The sequence below is a fragment of the Protopterus annectens genome, chromosome 4.part1 (genome assembly GCF_019279795.1).
Source record: "Protopterus annectens isolate FY-2018-M chromosome 4.part1, PAN1.0, whole genome shotgun sequence".
NCBI classification, from domain to species: domain Eukaryota; kingdom Metazoa; phylum Chordata; order Ceratodontiformes; family Protopteridae; genus Protopterus; species Protopterus annectens.
This window is the reverse complement of record NC_056734.1, coordinates 32721934-32742545: the sequence shown is the minus strand read 5'-3', so window position 1 is coordinate 32742545 and position 20612 is coordinate 32721934.

Below are 20612 nucleotides of genomic sequence, written 5' to 3'. Positions count from 1 at the left end.
ACCCTCTCTTCGCCTCGGATCAGACGGGCCAGGTGGTTAAAACCATACGGGGAAGAAACCAAATCGGTTCTTCTTATTTGAAAAGCACTCCAACTGAATTGTCGTACAAAAGAGGCTAGCCATTTTCTGATCTGCTACTGAAGGACGGGTCTCTGAATTGATCAATCACATGGGCTCAGGTAAGGTGAACCTACTTTTTTCTGTTTTCTGTTTTAGATCAGGGACTAAATTTGTATTGTTTTTGTCAGGACTGTATTTTACAAGTCAGGGACAGAAAAGATTACTGTCTTGTCATAGATCAGGAGAAACAGAAGGCAGTCATTCTGAAGAGACTATAACAAAATCTGTGGTACCACGTTAAAAATAAGAGAAGTTACGTAATGATCGAAAGGGTAGAACAAAATGGGTTAATAAATATGAATTTGACGGAAAATTAGAAAAATCCTCACTTATCAAACTTGTCAAACAGCTCAAAACTGATTCCAAAGGTCGGGTAAAAAAGCAACGCAAATTAGGAATTCCTCAGACACACAGGTAGATTGAGGAAGTAAACCGTAGGGAAGAAAAGAACAACAATTCAAAAACAAAGTTTTTAGACAAGGAGGACAATAACTTAGTAATAGCATCGGCCCCTCCGCCTCCATTACCAGAATATGAAGCAAGTGAACAGGTTAGTCCACCCCCACGATATCCTGTTGTCACTGAAAATAGAGACATTGTAAAAATAAAACCATTTATTAGAGATCCCATCGGGACCAGGTCTCGAACAAGGGCAGGTAACTCAAATGAAGGCATTGAGTTATATCAGATGGTTAAGAATTCATGATCTATGAGTGAAGAAGAAATATGCCCACTTATAGAAGTACCCAATCCTCTGGCAGGTCAAGATAATCAGGACCCAACTATTTTAGTGTATAGACCCTGGACTCCAGAAGTTATCCGGAAAGCCACTGAGGGAATTCCCCATCCAAAAGATAATTTTAGAAAATTCTCAGAAGATTTACAAGGAATGAGGCTGAGTTATAACTTAAATGGAGAAGAGGTAGAAAAAGTAGTCAGACAAATCGTGGGGCCATGATTAGTGGCAACTGGAATCCCCGTGCCGCTGCACAAAGACCCCTTCCACATAGCAGCACAGAATTAGACAACAGAGTAAAAGGTCTTACAGACCGCATCTCTGAAAAATGGAAGCCTAGGGCAGACTGGGCTTGCATTAATCAATGCATCCAACAAGAAGGTGAAACTATTGACCAGTATTATGCCAGACTATTAGAATGTTTTAATAACCACTGTGGAATGCAGGTTCCTGAAGATCAAACACGAGATTCCCCGTATGAACAGAAGTTAAAGAATGCATTTTTAAAAGGCAGTATTGCACCCATAAGCAGTTTTATTACAAAACACATGGTAGACCATCGTACAAGCAGGTTACAGTCATGACTTGAATATGCTAGGCATGCCGAAAGGCATTTTAATAGCAAAAAGAAAGCTCAAGTATTTTCTGTAGAAGATGGAGCAGAAGTTTATGTAGTACAGTCTGGGAAAAAGGGCAAGAAAAATGCACAGGGAAACAAACAATCTCATCAACGATCAGAGGACTTTGAAGGGCGAAAGAAAAGGGGTGAATGTTTCAAATGCGGTAAAAAGGGACACTTGGCAAAGGATTGCAGGAAAAATAAGAAGGCAACCACGGAAGACAAGGAGGGTGAGGACTGACTATATGGTCAGGAATCACTAGAAGGGGATAGCGAAGAAAGGACAAATGAGAATGTCATAGAGGGAGTAGAGGATGTGACAGAAGAAATAGAGAAAGTGCAAGAAGTTAGTGTCAGTGAAGAAAATGAAATATTAGACCTAGCTTTATTGAGCTTGGAGCTCCATTTAGCAGACATGAAACCAGAAGTTAGACTCTTGGTAGAAGGGAGGGAAGTCAAATTCTTGTGTGACTCAGGGGCATCACGAACCCTGATACAGCCCTCCAAACTACCAGAAAACACAGAGTCACCTGATTACATACTGGTAAAAGCAGCTAATGGACAGCTGTATCGGGAGCCCCTCTCCCTTAATATTGAAATAACTGATCTGGTTTCAGGATTGACTCAGAAAAGCAAAATTGTTTCTGCAAAATGCCCAGTAAACCTCTTGGGCAGAGACCTCATGCAGCTATTTGGTATAGCAGTAGTCCCAACCGTGCAGGGTATGGAAGCACAGTGACAAATTGATACCTTTGCAGTGCAGTCAGAGGGTGAAATGTTTTATTGGTACAGCCAGGACTTGGTTACGACTGGTCCAGGGACTGTGACTGAAGAATTAATGAATGTAGCCATCAGCAAGTTCCTCTCCCCTGACATTGATAAGCAACACTTGTTGCACTGTACCCTGTATTATTGCAACACACCAGGACCTGACAAGGAATATGAGCAAGAATTGTTTAAAAATTATGCAAACAGATTCATATTACGTAACCTGTACTGGGACACAGAAGGGAACAGTGTAGCCAGCTGTTCATTGCCCCAGGAGTTCTTTACACTTTATAAATCTAATCGATTACCACATGTTAGCTTAACCAAGAACAAAAACATAGAATGGGCAGACATAGGAGAAAAAGTCACGAGATTTATTTATTTATTTATTTATTTCCAGTTTGATAACCAGGGAAGTCCACTGGGCCCGAAAGCCCATTTTCAGTGGAGGCCCGGGGCGAAAAGCTCCATATTACAAACACATTGCACACTTAAAGCTCCATATTCCTAAACACATTGCACACTTAAACAATTTACAAACAAGTAAAAATAACATTTTTATACACTTGTATTGTTAGCATAGAAGAAAAATATACATAGATATGAAATGCAAATTAAGTAAATCAGAGGAGAAGTGTAGGAAAAATGAGGTGCAGAGAATGCCAGGAGGAGGATAAAAAGAACAGTTAGACAAAGATTCATTTTATGTTTGTGGTGAAAGATACATCTTATGGAAATGGTAAAAGATGCAGTGCAAGAATAGGCATATAGGCAGTGGGGAAGTGAAGATATAAAAAGAATTTACATAGAGTTTATACAGGGGGAAAAGAAGATAAAGAAGTAGAGGGTGGGGAGCTTGAAGAAAGAGTTGGAAGAAGAGGGGCAGGAGGGAGAAAAAATGAAACCGGGATGTAATAGGATCTAGGTAGGAAGTATACAATTACATTTCCAGTTTTGGGAGAGGTGAGAATGGAGTAGAGATTTGAATTGTTCAGGGCTTGTATGATTCTTAGCAGGGGAGGAAGCAAGTTTCATTTTTTTGCTATAGTATAAGAAAGTAGAAGGTGGCCAGGGGGTCGTTTAGGTTTATGCACTGAAAGAAGATTTTTGTGGCCTGATCTTAGGGGCCTGAGAGGAGTGTAGAAAGGCAAGATATTAGATAGTGCAGGGCAAGCAGTGGGTTTAAAAATTAGTTTGTGGGCAGTAGTAAGTTGGAGGCAGTCAAGATGATTAGGGAGTTCTAGCCATTGAAGACTATGCAGGGAGATGCAATGGTGTGTAGAATGAGTAGAGTTAGTAGTGAATATGGTGATTTTGTTGTAGCAACTTTCAAGTTTTGAGGAGATAGAAGCTGTGAGGCTGGTTAGAAGAGGAGCACCATACAATACAGAAGGTAAAAGGAAGGTAGAGGTGAGTGTTTGTCTTGTAGCTAATGATAGAAAGTTAGCATTTCTATAAAGCATACCGAGCTTCTGATGTTTTTTTTTTATGTTTAGTTGAATATGAGTATTAAATTTCAGGTGTTCATCAATGGTAACACCAAGTAATTTGGCACAACTAACAACTTCTATTGAGGAGTGGGAGAGGCTGGTGATCTTGAAAGAGGGCTTATCAAGTGGGAGTGCTTTTGAGGGGGAGAATAGAATGATATGGGATTTATTAGCATTAAGGGAGAGATGGTTTTGAAGCATCCAATTCTCTGTAGTTGTGAAGGCCAATTGGGTCTTGGCCTGGAGCTCAGGAAGGCTATAGGCTGAGCAGACTAAAGTGGAGAAACAAACAGAAAAAGAACTGTCAGAGCAGAGAATACAAATACAGAAGTTGAATTGGATAACTCAGACCCACCCAGCCGTACACTTGCAGTCTAGCAAGGACAGCTGATTAGCACTCCTATTAAAGGAGAAAGAAAATGCCTTACAGAATATACCAGAAACTCTCTGGTCAACAGGAAAGTCAGATGTAGGACTTATTCGTACAGCGGGACCAGTAACTATCATGCCAAAGTCGGCATTCAGGCCACAGAAAAGACAGTATCCCTTAAGAAAAGATGCAGAGGCAGGGATAAAGCCTATTATAGCAGCCTTACTTGAAGGAGGGATACTAGTAGAATCTCCTGATTCACCGTGTAACACACCCTTATTCCCAGTTAAAAAAGCAAATGGAGAATGGCGTATGGTCCAAGATTTACAAGCTGTAAATGATGCAGTAATACCAAGGGCACCTACGGTGCCAGACCCACACATCCTGTTGAATGATTTAAAACCTCAACAGAAGTATTTTTCTGTGGTAGACATTAGCATTGCATTCTTTTCGATACCGATACACCCTGACAGCCAGTATTGGTTTGCATTCACATTTCAGGGGAAAAGGTATACATATATGTGACTACCACAGGGGTATTGTGAAAGTCCAACAATATTATCACAAGAAATGGCAAGCAACTTGGCGGGATTTACCCCACCAAGAGGCAGTCAGATTTTACTTTATGTTGCTGACATCTTGCTGGCGGTCCCCACCCAGCAAGATTGTAGAGAAGATACCATAGCGCTATTATGATTTTTAGCCGCTGAAGGACATAAGGTAAACAAAAATAAACTGCAGCTTTGGAAAAAACAAGTCAAATACCTAGGATATGTAATATCCAAGGAAGGTAGAACACTAGATGAGGACAGAAAAGTAGCAATTTTGCAAGCACCAAAACCCACTACCAAGAAGGAAATGATGTCCTTCCTGGGTACAACTAATTTTTGCCAGAGCTGATTCCAAACTATGCCTTGGAATCTGCACCTCTGACTGACCTGATATATAAAAAGCCTATGGCAGCACAGGATTTGTTACAATGGACACCAGAGGCACAATCTGCTTTCTGCAAACTGAAACAATTAATAGCGTCCTTATTAGTTATGGGATTACCAAACTACCATAAATGCTTTTTCCAAACTGTAGATTGTAAGCAAGGTTATATGACATCAGTGTTAACACAACAGCATGGGGACAAGCAACGCCCCATTGCTTACTATTCATCACAACTAGACCCATTGGCACGGTCTTTACCCCACTGTGTACAAGCAGTAGTTGCAGTTGCAATGGCAGTGCAGGCTTTGGCCTCAGTAGTTTTATTCCACCCTCTCACTTTGAGAGTGCCTCATGCAGTCGCGATTATTTTACTGCAAGAGAAGGTAGCATATCTTTCCCCTGCTAGGCATCTTTCCTGTATGACCATATTGTTGAGCCAACCTCATATGACAATTGAATGATGCATGACTTTGAACCCTTCCACCTTGCTCCCAACCCCTGCAGATGGCACACCACTCTGCTGCCTGCAGGTAATTGAGCAAAAGACACTACCTAGAAAAGATCTCATGGATGTCCCCTTGGATGATGCCGAGGTGACATACTACGTGGATGGTTCGTGCAAAAGGGGTCCTGCAGGACAGAACCTAGTAGGATATGCAGTAGTTTCTGACACTGAGATTATAGAAGCAAAACTTTTACCACACAACTTATCTGCACAGGCAGCAGAATTGATTGCCTTGACATGGGCATGTACCTTAGCAAAGATTAAATGTGTAAATATTTTTGCTGACAGCCAGTACGCTTTTTCTACTGTACATGTTTTTGCGCAACAGTGGAAAAACCGAGGAATGATAACATCTACTGGCAAACCTATCAATCATGCACAGTTTATTTTAGATCTTTTAGAATCTATTCAATTACCTCAGAAAGTAGCTATTTGTAAATGCACAGCTCACACCAAGCAACAAGACAGGATTTCAAAAGGTAATGCGAGAGCTGATACAGCTGCAAAACAAGCAGCTTCTGAAGTATTTCTTTTAAATGAGGAACTACAACCCTCTGAGATTTTAGACTTAGAAATGTTAAAAACAATGCAGACACTCACTATGCAAGCTGAAAAACAAAGATGGGTAAAATGAGGAGCAATTCTTGAAAAGGGGCTGTACATCTCTAAAGAAGGGAAACCGATACTACCATCTAATTTGTTTAGATATGCAGCTTTGTTGAGCCATGGGCAGTGCCATGTCTCAACAGGGGGGATGGTACAGCTTGTGAACCAGGTGTTCACAAAGTATGGATTTACAAACTACTCTAAAAAATTTGTTTGATGTGCCAAATTTGTAACAAACATCATGCACATGGGGCGTTAAAGCCCAAGCAAGGGAGTTTCCCTACACCACCATTTCCATTTCACACTATCTGTATGGATTTCATAGAATTGAACAAATGTAAAAATAAGAAGTATTGTCTTGTCATAGTAGATATGTTTTCCAGATGGGTGGAAGCCTTTCCAACCAAAAATCCAGATGCAGCTATGGTGGCAAAAGTACTTGTCAAAGAAATCATCCTTAGATTCGGCATTCCGGAAAGGATCTACAGTGACAACGGTACACACTTTGTAAACCAAACCATACAGCAGTTAAGTAAGCATTTTGGTATTTCTTTAAAAAATCATTGTGCATACCATCTGCAATCTGCAGGGCTAGTTGAGAGGCATAACGGTATATTAAAGAATAAATTAAGAAAGTTAATAGACAGAGAAGAACTGGATATATTGTTTGCCCCTGGCACTATTGAGCATGAGAACTGTTCCGACTGCAAAAGGATTGACTCCTTTTGAAAAACTATTTGGAAGGGCTTATTATACACCCCAGTGGAAACTTCTCATGTCCTCAGGCCAGGTGGCTGATCTTACACTAGCTGAATATATGAGAAATTTGTTGAATTCTAAACATCTGTTGCAGTCAAATTCTGTTTCAGATAAAGAACAAACTGAAACAACGGAAGTGGCAGTGATCCCAGGGGACTGGGTGTGGGTGAACAATATAAAAAAGAAAAACTGGTCATCACCAAGGTGGGAAGGTCCATACCAGGTGTTTCTTTCAACACCCACTGCAGTCAAAATCACAGAGCAAGCTTCGTGGATCCACCTGATGCACTGCAAACTAGTTAAGAACTTTGAACTGGACAAAAATCTTACCTCTCCATCAGGGCCCACAGCACAAAGTCTGGCTACAAAGGGGGGGTCAGATCAATAGGACTGATCCATCTCAACCCCAGTGAAGAAACCATTGGTGCTGAAGGTCCTATTAGGGCAGAGAGTAAGATCACATGTCAAAAGCAAAAATTATAGAATCCAGAAAAATCCAAATAAAACCACTCGGAAGAGTCAGAGAAAACAGGAATGCAGAACAACCATTTCCTCAGAAGTATTGCATAATCATCCTGTTGACTGTACTAGTGACAATAGTCTTTTTGTTGTGGCCATTCCTTTTCCCAGCCATACAAACTGAACTGAATAAGCGTGGAGAGTTGCACGTAGAGTGGCACCCAAACTTCAACACTTACCAGGCAATCAAATATGTGTATGCTGAGACCTTCAATGTTTCGAATTGCTGGATTTACACAGCTTTGCCAACAGCATATGGGGGGTTATTGTTAACTTCAGTCCCCCTAGGAGCCAACAAGACCTGGGAAAATTTAGTCTATGATACATCAGATGTTACATCACAAGATAAAGTAGCATTGCACTTGTCTGTTCGACAGAAGGGGACTGTGTGTTTTTACAAAAATGATACAGTTCAGGTGGGTTGGAGCAATTGCAATGTGACTGTTCCCTATAGATGCTAAAATAAAACTGATAACACAGGTTCCTATTGTAACACAAGCTATGATTCATTTTTTGAAATGATGCATAGGACAACTGATGAAGTGAAACATAATGCTGACCTTTATAAACAACTAATTATAGTTGACAAAAAATGTTTCATCCAGAACCAGGACATAGTAAAGTTACTTCCAAAGTAGAAGATTGTTATTTTGTATGTTGTAGGAAAGCATACAAGTGGTTACCTGAGAATTGGTCCGGCAGTTGTTATTTGGGGTACCTGGTTCTGGCCATACGGCACACAGCAGTTTTACCTCAGGGGAAAATTCGGAATGTTCGATGAGAAATCAAGAAGCCTGTCAATCCAGTGGGGCAGATCAATGTGGGCTGGAAAAACCATGATGCTGTCAGCCTAGGGAAAAATGGACTGTCGCATATGGACTTGGGTGATACCATCATCTCGTGGGCAGGTGTATTGCCAGCATATGGAGCAACGAAATCAATCTGGGAACTGAGAAAACTGTATAAACTTCTCAAAATAATGAGCAATGCAACCTTTTCCGCTCTAGAATTGGTGACTGATGAACTGACTGCCATGAGAACTGTAGTGCTTCAAAACCGCATGGTTCTTGACTTCACCCTAGCGGCGAGAGGAGGTACTTGAGTGTTGTTTGTATATTCCTGACCACAAACATGAGATAGACAATCACCTTCAGGTAATTCAGCAAGTGTCGGCTATGACCAAGCCAGGACCAAATCCATTGACGGACTTTTTCCAGAGATTGTTTGGGGGTGGGGCAGTATCCTGATGAACATCCTGATTGCCATCTGTGTAGGAATGATCCTACTGGTGGTATGTGTTTGCTGCTGCATCCCCTGCATGAAAAGACTGATTAAAGACTTTATAGACATGTCAGTTTCAGAAACCTTATACCAAGGTGCTGAACTTGAAGAATTGTTGAAAAACTGAAAATGCTTTCATAAGTTTAAACTGAATGACTCTCTTAACTGCAAATTCTGAGTAGGAAGAGGTTAGGGGAAGAAAAAAAAATGTTTATGCTTATTTTGAAAGTAGAATAAAAGTATTAAAAGGGGGGAAATGTTAGAAAAATATGTATTAGTAATATGCATGCTTAGTGCATTCGAGGTTTAAAAGGGTTAATACATTTATTCTGTTCACACTGCATGAATCTGCACAGCTACTAGAAACATTCCAATCCTGCTTATGTCATGAAATTATGCACAGCTATGATCTGCTTATGCCATGGAAATTAACAAGAAGCATTTAATTTCTGCAAATGTCATGAAAATAATAAGAAGTGGTTCTACTAGTGTCGTGAGACTTAACAAAGAGTTATTGATTTTCTGCTTATGCCATGAGAAAGTACACAGCTGCTGAAGCTAATGATAATGAAAACAAAGGCTGCTTGAAAGTATAAACCGTAGTCAGCACTACTTGTACCTAAGCTCGAATCTAGGTAAAATGTAACACATATATTAGAACTGCACAACTGAAGAATAGAAAGATTGTAGTGGACTAAAAATAAGCCCCAAGGCCAGGTTGTTTTTCTCAAATGTTTTTGTAAATCAGCAATAATCCAGTCATGTCAGCAGGAAATCTAAGTAACATTTTCTATGCAACACATAGTGAGTTTTAAATCTGAGCATGTCAGCAGGAAATCTAAGAAACATTTTCTGTAGAGTAATACAGAAAGCTGTGTCTAACTATGTCAACAATAGAATAGTAACATTTCATAGAAATGTATAAAAGTAGCATACTGCTCACTAGTAAATCAGACAAATGCTGTATCTGCATGCTTTGTCTCCTTGCTGCAAGTAATAAAGGTTGCCATACTTGAACCTTACGTGAATTGGTCTTTGAAGTTTTTTCCTTTGACACCATCCCAGGGATACCAAGGTATGTGTAGGCCTAAGAATACTAGCTAAAGGTACATTCCAAAGGCCAATCAGGGATATGATGGGGATTTCACAGGCATCAGCATCCAGGGTACTCAACCAGTTCCTGGATGCCATGTCAGCACATGTCGGTGAGCACGTATATTTCCCCAACACCCGTGAGGAGTTGGCCAGCAATATGCATCTCTTCTACCAAATAGCAGAATACCCTGAAGTAGTGGGTGCAATAGACTGCACGCACATATGCATCAAAGCACCACCCAGTGAGCGGGATAGGGTCTACATCAACCCCAAGGGCTTACCCTCCATCATCTGCCAGGTCATGTGCGATGCCCTGGGCATAATAATGAATGTGTGTGCTGGCTGACCTGGAAGCTATTACGATTCCCACATCTGGCATCTGACGCAGCTGTACCAGAGATTTGCCAATGGGGACTTCCCACACGGTCACCTAGTGGGGAATGCTGGATACGCACTGGAGCCATGGCTGATGACACCCATCAGAAATGCACACACACCCGAACAAGAACTCCATAATGAGGCACATGCACAAACAAGAATCATAATAGAGCATGTGTTTGGGATGCTCAAGTTATGGTTCCGGTGCCTGGACACATCTGGTGGAGCCTTGCAGTACTCACCAGCTACATGTACCCAAATTGTCCTTGTATGTGCCATGCTACACAATATGATCCTGTGGAAACAGCTGCAGCAGGAGCAGCACGGGACAGAGCCACACAGCTCCCCACCATTGGCAAGGCCTGCATAAGCACAAAGTGACTCAGAGGAGGAACAACCTGAGCCTGCCCCAGTAGGCAGAAGGAGGTGTGCCCAGTATGCCCTGGCCTTGGCAAAGAGGCAATGCATAGCACATACACTGACACAGGAGGGACCCAGGGAATAACAACTCTCTCCGACTCTCACATACAGTAAACAGGATGCCAAACATTACACTACCTGTGCCTAACCATGTGTAGGGAGTGTACTATGTGCATCCGACATAGGCAGCCCTGCAGCACCACCCTCAATACTGGGCCACCCACAAGGTAAGTGACTCATACATGCCAGTCAGTGGGTCACATACCCAACAACAGTTACAGCCAGCAGGACAGGTGTAGACAAACACAAACAAATGCTGTGCTATGGCCTCTGAATGAGGCCTATGGGTAACCCCCCAGGCCTAAACAGACAGACTACAGCAGATCAGGCAATGGGATGTCAGTTCTGAAGGCTAGGAAGTCAGAAACTAATATGTAGGTAATTAAAAGCTAAGATCTGTAGTACACTGGTATGCCTCTAGCCAACACGAAAGGTAAGACTACAGACTGAAATGGAGTACCCGACATACCAGTACAGTCCTAGAAAATGTGTAAAAGTGTCAGGTGTGCCGCCCCATCCTACGTAGATATATAGTAACAGTCAGGTGTGCCCCCCCAGTCTTGTGTAGAAATGTAGAAATAGTCAGGTGTGCCCCCGATCCAATGTAAAAATATAGTAACAGTCAGGTGTGCCCCTCCAATCCTGTGTAGAAATGTAGAAATAGTCATGGGCGGTGCAGTGGTGCAGCGGTTAATGCTGTCGCCTCACAGCAAGAGGTTCTCTGGTTCGATTCTCGACTGGGGTGCCTTCTGTGTGGAGTTTGCATGTTCTCCCTGCGTTCGCGTGGGTTTCCTCCGGGTACTCCGGTTTCCTCCACATTCGAAAGACATGCTTCTGGAGCATTTCTCCCCGGGTCTCCACTGAAAACAGGATCTGTGGAACCTAGTCGGACTTTCCCGGTCAACAAATGTTAAATAAATAAAATAAATAAATAAATAAATAAAAAAGGTGTGTCCTCTCCCCATCCTACACAGAAATATAGTAACAGTCAGGTGTGCCCCCCCAATCCTGTGTAGAAATGTAGAAATAGTCAGGTGTGCCCCTCCTATCCTACCTAGAAATATAGTAACAGTCAGGTGTGCCCCTCCCAAACCAGTGTAGAAATGTAGAAACAGTCAGGTGTGCCCTCCGCGCTATGCAGAAATGTAGTAACAGTCAATGCCAAATGATCAATGAATACCATGGAGAGACAGTATGCTACCTGTAGGTGTACAACACAAAGGTCAGCACTGCAGTACAAACTACCTGGACTTGATCCACACTTGCAATATAGATGGCCATACAGGGCATGCTCACACACTTAGAGAAATGAAGGCAATTTCAGTCTACAACATACTGTAAGGTCATACTGGGCATGCTCACACACTTAAACACATGAAGGCCATGTCTGCAAACACAAGTGGACCAGACATATCTGACAGTCACATTTGTTATTGCAGACACTCGTCAGTATGCACCACTCATGCCTTGCACACACAGTGGATAGAAATACAGACATATATGTAAGGACAACACACTATAATAAGCCAAAGGTAGATGGACATAGATGTGTGGAAGAGGGTGACTGTGACAAGGAGCCATCCAGGTCTGTCCCACCCACTACACAGCCAAAGGACCCCACATACATGAGGTGCAGATGTCACTCACTACAGATACTAGCCACTGGTATCTGTCAGCATTACAGTCTATGTGATGCACGTGCCAGCTGTGCAACATGACTGTACAAGGAAGTAGTCATCTAGCAGCTGTATACACATACTTGTGAAATATGACCCTGTGTATGCCCGCATGTGGCATGTCAACCCCTAGATGAATGGGTTATGGCCCATGCACACGCACTGTTCTCCCCATAGCCCTACTATGACAAGCCTGCTGAGGTCATCTAATATGAACTACACCTTTGGGAGAACTGTAACCCAGTAATATCCATGGTGTGTCCCATAACTGTGTACTGTTGTAGTGTGATAAACTAGTTAGGTAGGAGTTCTAATCCCAGACTTGGCAACTGTGTGTGTGTCTGTCTGACTGTGTAGACAGCAATGCTTTTTAGGGTAGTCACACTCCCAACAATTCAAATGCTCAACTTTGGCAAGGCTGCTGATGTCATCCAGCTAAAAATACATCGTTGGGAAGGTTGTAGCCCAGTGATCTCTATAGCGCATCCTGTAACTGTGTACTGCAGTAGTGTGATAAAGTAATTAGGTAAGTGTTCTCATCCCAGACATGGCAAGTGTGTGTGTGTCTGTCTGACTCTGTCTGTGTAGAGACCAATGCTTTTTAGGGTACTCACACTGCCTGCAAGTCATATACTCAGCTTTGGCAAAGCTGCTGATGTTATCCACCTAGAAATACATCTCTGGGAAAACTGTAGCCCAGTAATCTCCATAGTGGGTTCTGTAACTGCATGCTGTTGTAGTCCGGTAAAGTAGTTAAATAGATGTTCTTATCCCAGACATGGCAAGTGTGTGTGTCTGTCTGACTCTGTTGGCATAGAAAGCAATGCTTTTTAGGGTACTCACATTCCCTACAATTCATATTCTCAGCTTTGGCAAGACTGCTGATGTCACCCAACTAGAAATAAACCTCTGGGAAGGTTATAGCCCAGTTATCTCTGTAGTGCGTCCTGTAACTGCATACTGCTGCAGTGTGATAAAGTAATTAGGTAGGTGTTCTAATACAAAATGTGGCAAGTGTGTCTGTGTCTGTCTGATTTTGGCTGTGTAAAGAGCAACGTTTTTTACGGTACTCATACTCTCTACAATTCATATGCTTAACTTTGGCAAGGCTGCTGATGTCACCCACCTAGAAATACACCTCTGGGAAGATTGTTGGCTAGTAATCTCTGTAGCACATGCCATAACTGCGTACTAGTGTAGTGTGATTTAGAACTATGGCAGAGTTCCATCCCCACCTATGGCAGTTCTGGATGTTTTGTGTGTGTTACAATGTCTGTGTATGGAGCAATGCATTATAGGCTAGTCACACTGAGTACATTTCAAATGGCCTACTTTGGCAATCCTTCATCTCATTCATTGCTAAATACACCTTTGGGGAAGGAGCATTCCAGTAATCCCTGTGGTGCATCCTATAACAGCTTCATGGTGTAATGTGATATAGACCTCTGTTAGGAGTTCTATACTCACACATGTCCATTGTGGGTGTTTTGTGTGTGTGTCACTGTCTGTGTAGGGAGCAATGCATTTTAGGCTAGTCACATGCAGTACATTTCAAATGCCCTACTTTGGCAATCCTGCTGATGTCATTCATTGTGAAATACACCTTTGGGGAAAAGGTTGTAATCCCCGTGCTGCGTCCTATAACAGCTCCATGCTGTAGTGTGATATAGCCCTCTGTTAGGGGTTCTATACCCACACATGTTGGTTATGGATGTTTTGTGTGTGTGTCACTGTATAGGGAGCAATGCATTTTAGGCTTGTCACGCTCACTACAGTTCGAATGTCCTACTTTGGCAATCCTGCTGATGTCATCCAATCTGATCTATACCTTTGGGGAAAAAGTACTCCAATAACCTCCATGGTGCATACTATAACTGTGTAATGCTGTAGTGTAATAAACTAGTTAGGTATGGGTTCTACTCCCAGACATGACATGTGTGTGTTTGTAACTCGTATTCTGTGTGGAGGTGGGTGTGAGTGTATGACACCTGTGGCCAATGTGGAGTGGGTTTTGCATATTTCTTTTATGGTTGCCCTACTATATATCACAATCTCCACCATAAAGGGATAACATATGTGAAATAGCTGAGAGGCTGGGGTGCAAAGCCATACCCACATATGTGACATCAAGGCCAGGCAATCACAGTTAGCAACCCCAGTATTACCCAGAGCACACTCTCAACCCATGTCTCATACACACACACACATGCCAAGGCAACAGCCAATATGTGGGTAGTACACTGCATATTGGCCACTGATAGTAACTATGGAGTGATAGCAGAAGGCTACAGAGGGCATGGCACCCTGTCCATCTGTCCAATATGCACATACATGCAGACAGTGCACCTCCCCAATGGACACCTGCAACATCTGTGGTGCCGTCACATGTGACCCATAAAGGACATACCATGCCTGACAACATGCCCTGTATGGACAGATGCCACTGACACCAGGGAATGCCGTTAGCATGCTATGAATGTAGGTGCAGGGTAAACCTGCTGTCCATTACCAGTTGCTGCCACAGGTTGGCAAGACTGGAGCATCTGATGATAATCTGTGTTCACAACATGGGCCAGGCACCCCAGGTACAGTTCCACATGTCACTGTACATGCATGTGGGAGGTGGGCACAGTTAAAAGTTAAAAGACTGTTATATAAGTCTAACAATCCTTTGTTACAATCTACATCTACTGCATCCCAAATAGTAATCGCTGACCAGAATATGGGAGACTTTAACAAATTATTAAGTCTACTGGAGAAGAAAGTCCAGATGTACAAACAACTCCAATGGCAGCGATTAAGCTTTCAGGCTTATTTGGAGTTGGGCGTGATATCACGAGGACTTCGAATTTTAAAGATGCCTTTGTATGGTAATACCTATACAGACCTACCCGTGCAAAGGCAGCAGCTTAACTTAGAACTAAGTGCAAATTACATGAAATTAATGAACAGATTCTTTGAAACTGTAGAAAAAAACTTGATAGAAGAAATTGATAAGCTTGAGAATGATATCTTGAATTTGCCAGTAATTGAAAACTGTAATACACAATACCAAGCTTTTTTGGACCGCATACAATATTTAGACACCAGATTAGAAATGAAAAAGAAGAATAAAATAGAACGTGATTTGGCCGATTTTAAAAATGGCCATATCTTTTCTTGGCCAAGGACAGAAAATCAACGGGGCTATGTAAATAATAAAAATCAAAGAAATATAAATACTAAACAAAGAGAGACAGTTTCTAACTCTTTAGATCAATTAGATGATTTTGAATTGCCGCAAATGCCTACGGAGCTGATACCCAATCAGAATGAATGTATGCAGAATCTTGCGAACGCTTTATCCAATCAGCAGGAACCAATATCTTCAAAGAGAGCGGCTGAAGAAAGTGAAATCCCTATACAGGATGGGGCGAACACGTCGGTTAATAAAATATGTATTACAAGTAAACATTCATCACTGCGACCTCAGGTTGAGTTAAAAGATAAAGTGAAGCAAATGGAAATTTCTTCTTTTTTACCATTCCAACTGAAGCAGCCAGAGAAAGTTGCTGTACAGCAGCAAACGTTAATAAGAGGTCTTTCGCTACAGAGACAAACTCAGCAAACAACGCCGAGTACGAAAAGGAAGAACAACAGCCCTGTAACTTTCAGCAAAGTAGTTCATCGTTGATCCGAACTACAAAAATAATAAAAGGTACTGTCAATCTATCAAAACTGTTAATAAATCAGTTAGAATTGCTTAGCAAGGTTATGAAATTTATACCATATGCACAAGATAATATTGTGAATGCTATTACAGATGTAAAACTGTTTGCGAGAAGTTTAACGCTTAAGCTGATTTTTAAACAGACAACAATGAATATGCCTGTATGTAGAAAACTAAGCACTTTTGTACCACAGCTATGCCCTATAGTAACTACTTTTGTAAATATTGTTGAAAAAGAGCTGAGACAATTATATTCGAAAATAAATAAAAGAAAGGCCTATAATTTGTCTTATAGAGAATATAAAGCACTTAAGCAGCTTGAAGAGAATGATGATTTGGTCATTAAGCAAGCAGACAAGGGAGGTGCAGTTGTAATAATGGATAAGAACAGTTACATGGAAAAGTTTAATAATATTCTTGCAGACTCTTTAACATTTAAGCAAATAACTTTTAGTGAAGTTAAAAAATGTATTGTAGATGTAAACATGATAGTTTATGAAATGCAGTTAAATGATGATATTTCTATTGATCGTTTTAATTATTTTTCTATACCTTGTCCAAGGACTCCACAAATTTATGGAATTCCCAAAATACATAAAAACTTGGAAGACCCACCCCTTAGGCCTATAGTTTCAGGTAATGGGTGGGTGACAGAACCTATTTCAAAATATCTGCAGTTTAACTTGGTAAATATTTAGTTAAATGTCAAAGTATTCTAAAGGATACTGTTCATTTTTTTAAATGATTTATATAAATGGTATGAACAGAATATTAATGAGAATTTTACTTTTGTGACATTAGATGTAACATCGTTATTTACAGTCATCCCTAATGAATATGGTTTGGATGCAATAAGGAGTTTTCTTTGTACAGAAACTAATGTACAGACAAATGAAGTAGAAAATATTTGTATGCTTCTAGAAATAGTACTAACAAAAAATGTTTTTATTTTTGATAAGAATCCATTCTTGCAGCTAACTGGGGTAGCAATGGGGACCCCAGTAGCTAACACCTATGCAAACTTAGTACTATATCAATGGGAGAAGCATTTTGTATTAAGCAATTATAATAATTCAAATAACAAAGTTAAATTCTACAGAAGATTTGTAGATGACTGTTTTTTTATTTGGAATGGTAGTAATGATGAACTGCATAATTATATTAAATAGTTAAATGCCACAACTGATTTTTTAAAGTTTTAAATGAACTCTTCATCTCATAGTATAGTATTTTTAGACATTCAATTATATAAAAAATGAATAAAATAGAAACTATGATCTATAAGAAAGAGGTGAATGCTAATAGGTATGTTAGAAGAAACAGTATGCACGCGCCACATACTTTTAAAGGAATACTCAAGGCACAATTAATAAGGGCCAGTACACTTAATACAGAAGATGATAATTTCATGTTGCAAGTGGATTAGATGAAACAAGAATTTATAAGGAATGGTTGCTCCTCGAGTTACATAGACACCATTTATGAAGAGGTTAGAATAGGTAGGAAAGACAAGTATAAACCTATTTTTAGTCAGAGAATGACAGAATTAGTACAGATACCCAATGAGAAAAATGAACTTATTAGATATATAACTACTTATAATATAAATACTAAAGAGGTGTGTGACATTATAGAAAGAAATTGGCTTATACTATTAGCAATGCCAGAAATTAAAGAATTAATAGGTTTAAAACCTAGATTCTCATTTAGAAATCTGGAAACATTAAAACAAAAACTATGTTATAAAGATTTTAAAGTTGAGAAAGTTTTATACCAGCATAAAAATGCAACACTGAAATGCCATAATTGCAGTTGCTGTACAGATATATACGATTTATTCAGCTAACTGCAATACGTCACAAATTGTATATCTTGCAACATGTACATTCTGTACGGCATTTTATGTTGGTAAGACAACTAGGAAGTTAAGAGAACGTATTATAGAGCATAAATTGGAAATTAGAAGGAAAGTAATTACTAATGCTCTGTATAAGCATATTATGGACAATGTCACACTTTTAAATTTAGAGGTATATGTACAATAATTACAGGTATTAGAGGAGGAGATATGAACAATGCCTTAGAACTAAGAGAGTATGAATGGATCACTAGGTTACAGGCAGACACACTACCAGGTCTAAATAATACAGTTAGCATAAAGCCGGTATTGGTAAAAAGACAGAGAGAAAATATTTGAGAATATATTTTTATTATGGTTTCTTTATTAAAGTATTTATGAAATGTATATATTTAAAAATTTATATTTCATAATGAATTTTTCTTGATTGAATGTCTATGAAATATGAAGTAATATTTGTTATGCAGTGTGCATATAGTAATGTGTATAAAAGAAGTTTTACATGAAATATATTTTGTATTGGGCGATTTTAGGGTAATGCAAATGTATTTATTTATACATGTGCAAATAGATGTAATTAATTATATTATATGAATAGTAAGGGACAATTTAATTATTTTAAAATGCTTTTTATGCATGCTAGTATAGTTTTAAATAATTTAAATAGTTAATTGCAAGTTAAATGTGTTAGGCTGGCTAGATCATGTGATTCTATATGTACCCCTACTTAATGTTTTGATAAATTTCATTGTTTTCATGTACTGATGAAGGGTGGTGAGCCCGAAAGCTTTACTTATTAAATTTTGGCATTTAAGTGTGTTTTGGAGATATTTTTTGCAGTATTCATCAAGAGTTTTATCAAGGAGGTGTGCACATCTCAGACACGGTCCATGTCATGGACTAGGGAACACATACATGGCAAGCGATGCACAGGATTGGCCACACACAATAGTCACCCAGGTGACTGGATGGGGGATACAATACCCACCTGTGTTGGAAAATGCAGAAATTACAGCCCTTAGCCACAATGCAGACCATTACCATGTGGCCTGATGTCAAGGTATACCCATTGCCTAGCCTTCTATAGCTGTCTGTCACAGTCGACCAGCACACACCTGTGCAGACATGCACACATACATGTCAGTACTGGCACCCTGTTTGTTTGTGTGTGTGTTGTATGTTGTGTATGTTCACATCCACACTCACTACAACCCCCATTGGCATACTGAAGCATGCTGTCTGATGTCAGACACCTCCCCATACCCTTTGCTCATACAAACTCCGTATGTGGTGCATGTGATACCTGCACAGTGATGTGTTGTAGCAATCCCACTACTGATGAGTTGTAATCCTGTCCCTGCCAACTGTGTCAAAGTGTGTGCATCCCTGTGAGAATGTGGCTGTGTTGACACTGACACCTGCTCATGCGGACAGGCATGTGTACGTTACCTACCATATAGTTACCGTATCCTTGTTGCAGATGTCACTCACCATCACATATATGTTCTCAGGGCTTCACAACAGCTAACCCATGTGGTTCATCCAATAATTGCATAGAACTGTGATAGCACAACATAGTCATCAGGGGTTTGATACCCTGTGCTGGTAGGTATGTGACACAAACATGCTTAGATTTTACTCTCTCACCCCTTCCTTTCTTGTCTTTGCCTCTGTCTGCCTCTCCCACTCCCTCTCTGGTGGATGTGTAGACCTACACCTGCTTTGCTTAGGCAGCAGCATGTGTATTTTAAGTGATGCTCATGATCAGCTGATGGCCTCTGCATGAATTGCAGCTCTCCCCTAGCTGATTGCATGTGGAACAGCTGTGGTAACATTCCCATAGCCAATTGCATGGAAACACACTCCAATATCTAGGAACATCATGTTGGCGTTGGCCCTTTTTATTCACTGTGAGCAGGAACTAGATCTGTTGTTTGGCAAACAGCATCTCAGATGGATTAGAGATTTACCTCTAACAACATACACTGTGGAAACAGGCCAACACACAAGAGGGGGATGTGCCTTACCTGACTACAGACTGTAAGTGCTGCTATACTGCATTTGGAGTAATGTTGGCTTAACAGTGTGTGTGTGGATATGGCTGTCCTACATATCTCAATACCTGCCATGTCAGTTCTATGTTTATGAGGAATCCCCATCTGCAGGGTCATCTGCAGACTGGGTAGTGTGTTGTGCCTTTGGTTTCATGTGTTACCCATGGAGCATCTATCTGCGGACTGCAGAAGGTAGTGTGAGGATTGCAGTCTGTAGATGGTGAAAGCCATGACAGTTACTGACTACATATCCCTCATAGGACATATGTTGTAACAAACCCTGTTACAACAGTAAATGTAGGAGATTATCACAGCAACATGTCAATATTGGTCCTGTGAATGTGCTTCCAGCCAGAACTCTGTCAACCTTTTTACATATGTCGTGCATGAAGAGGTGCATATGTGCTGTACCCCATAATTAGTGTCATCATATCTGATAACAAGCCAGTGAGATATGAGACTGCTACTCATGTTATGTACAGTAGGGGCTACATTTGGTGACATAACTTGGACATACTGTGGTTGTTTGTACAGTACTGAGGTCTGTGGACTTATGGTGAATGTCGACAGTGTGTGTATTGTTAATATGTACCTTGGCCTATGTACAGATTATGTTAGTTGTCATCATCCTATGTCCCATCCTATCTGATGTT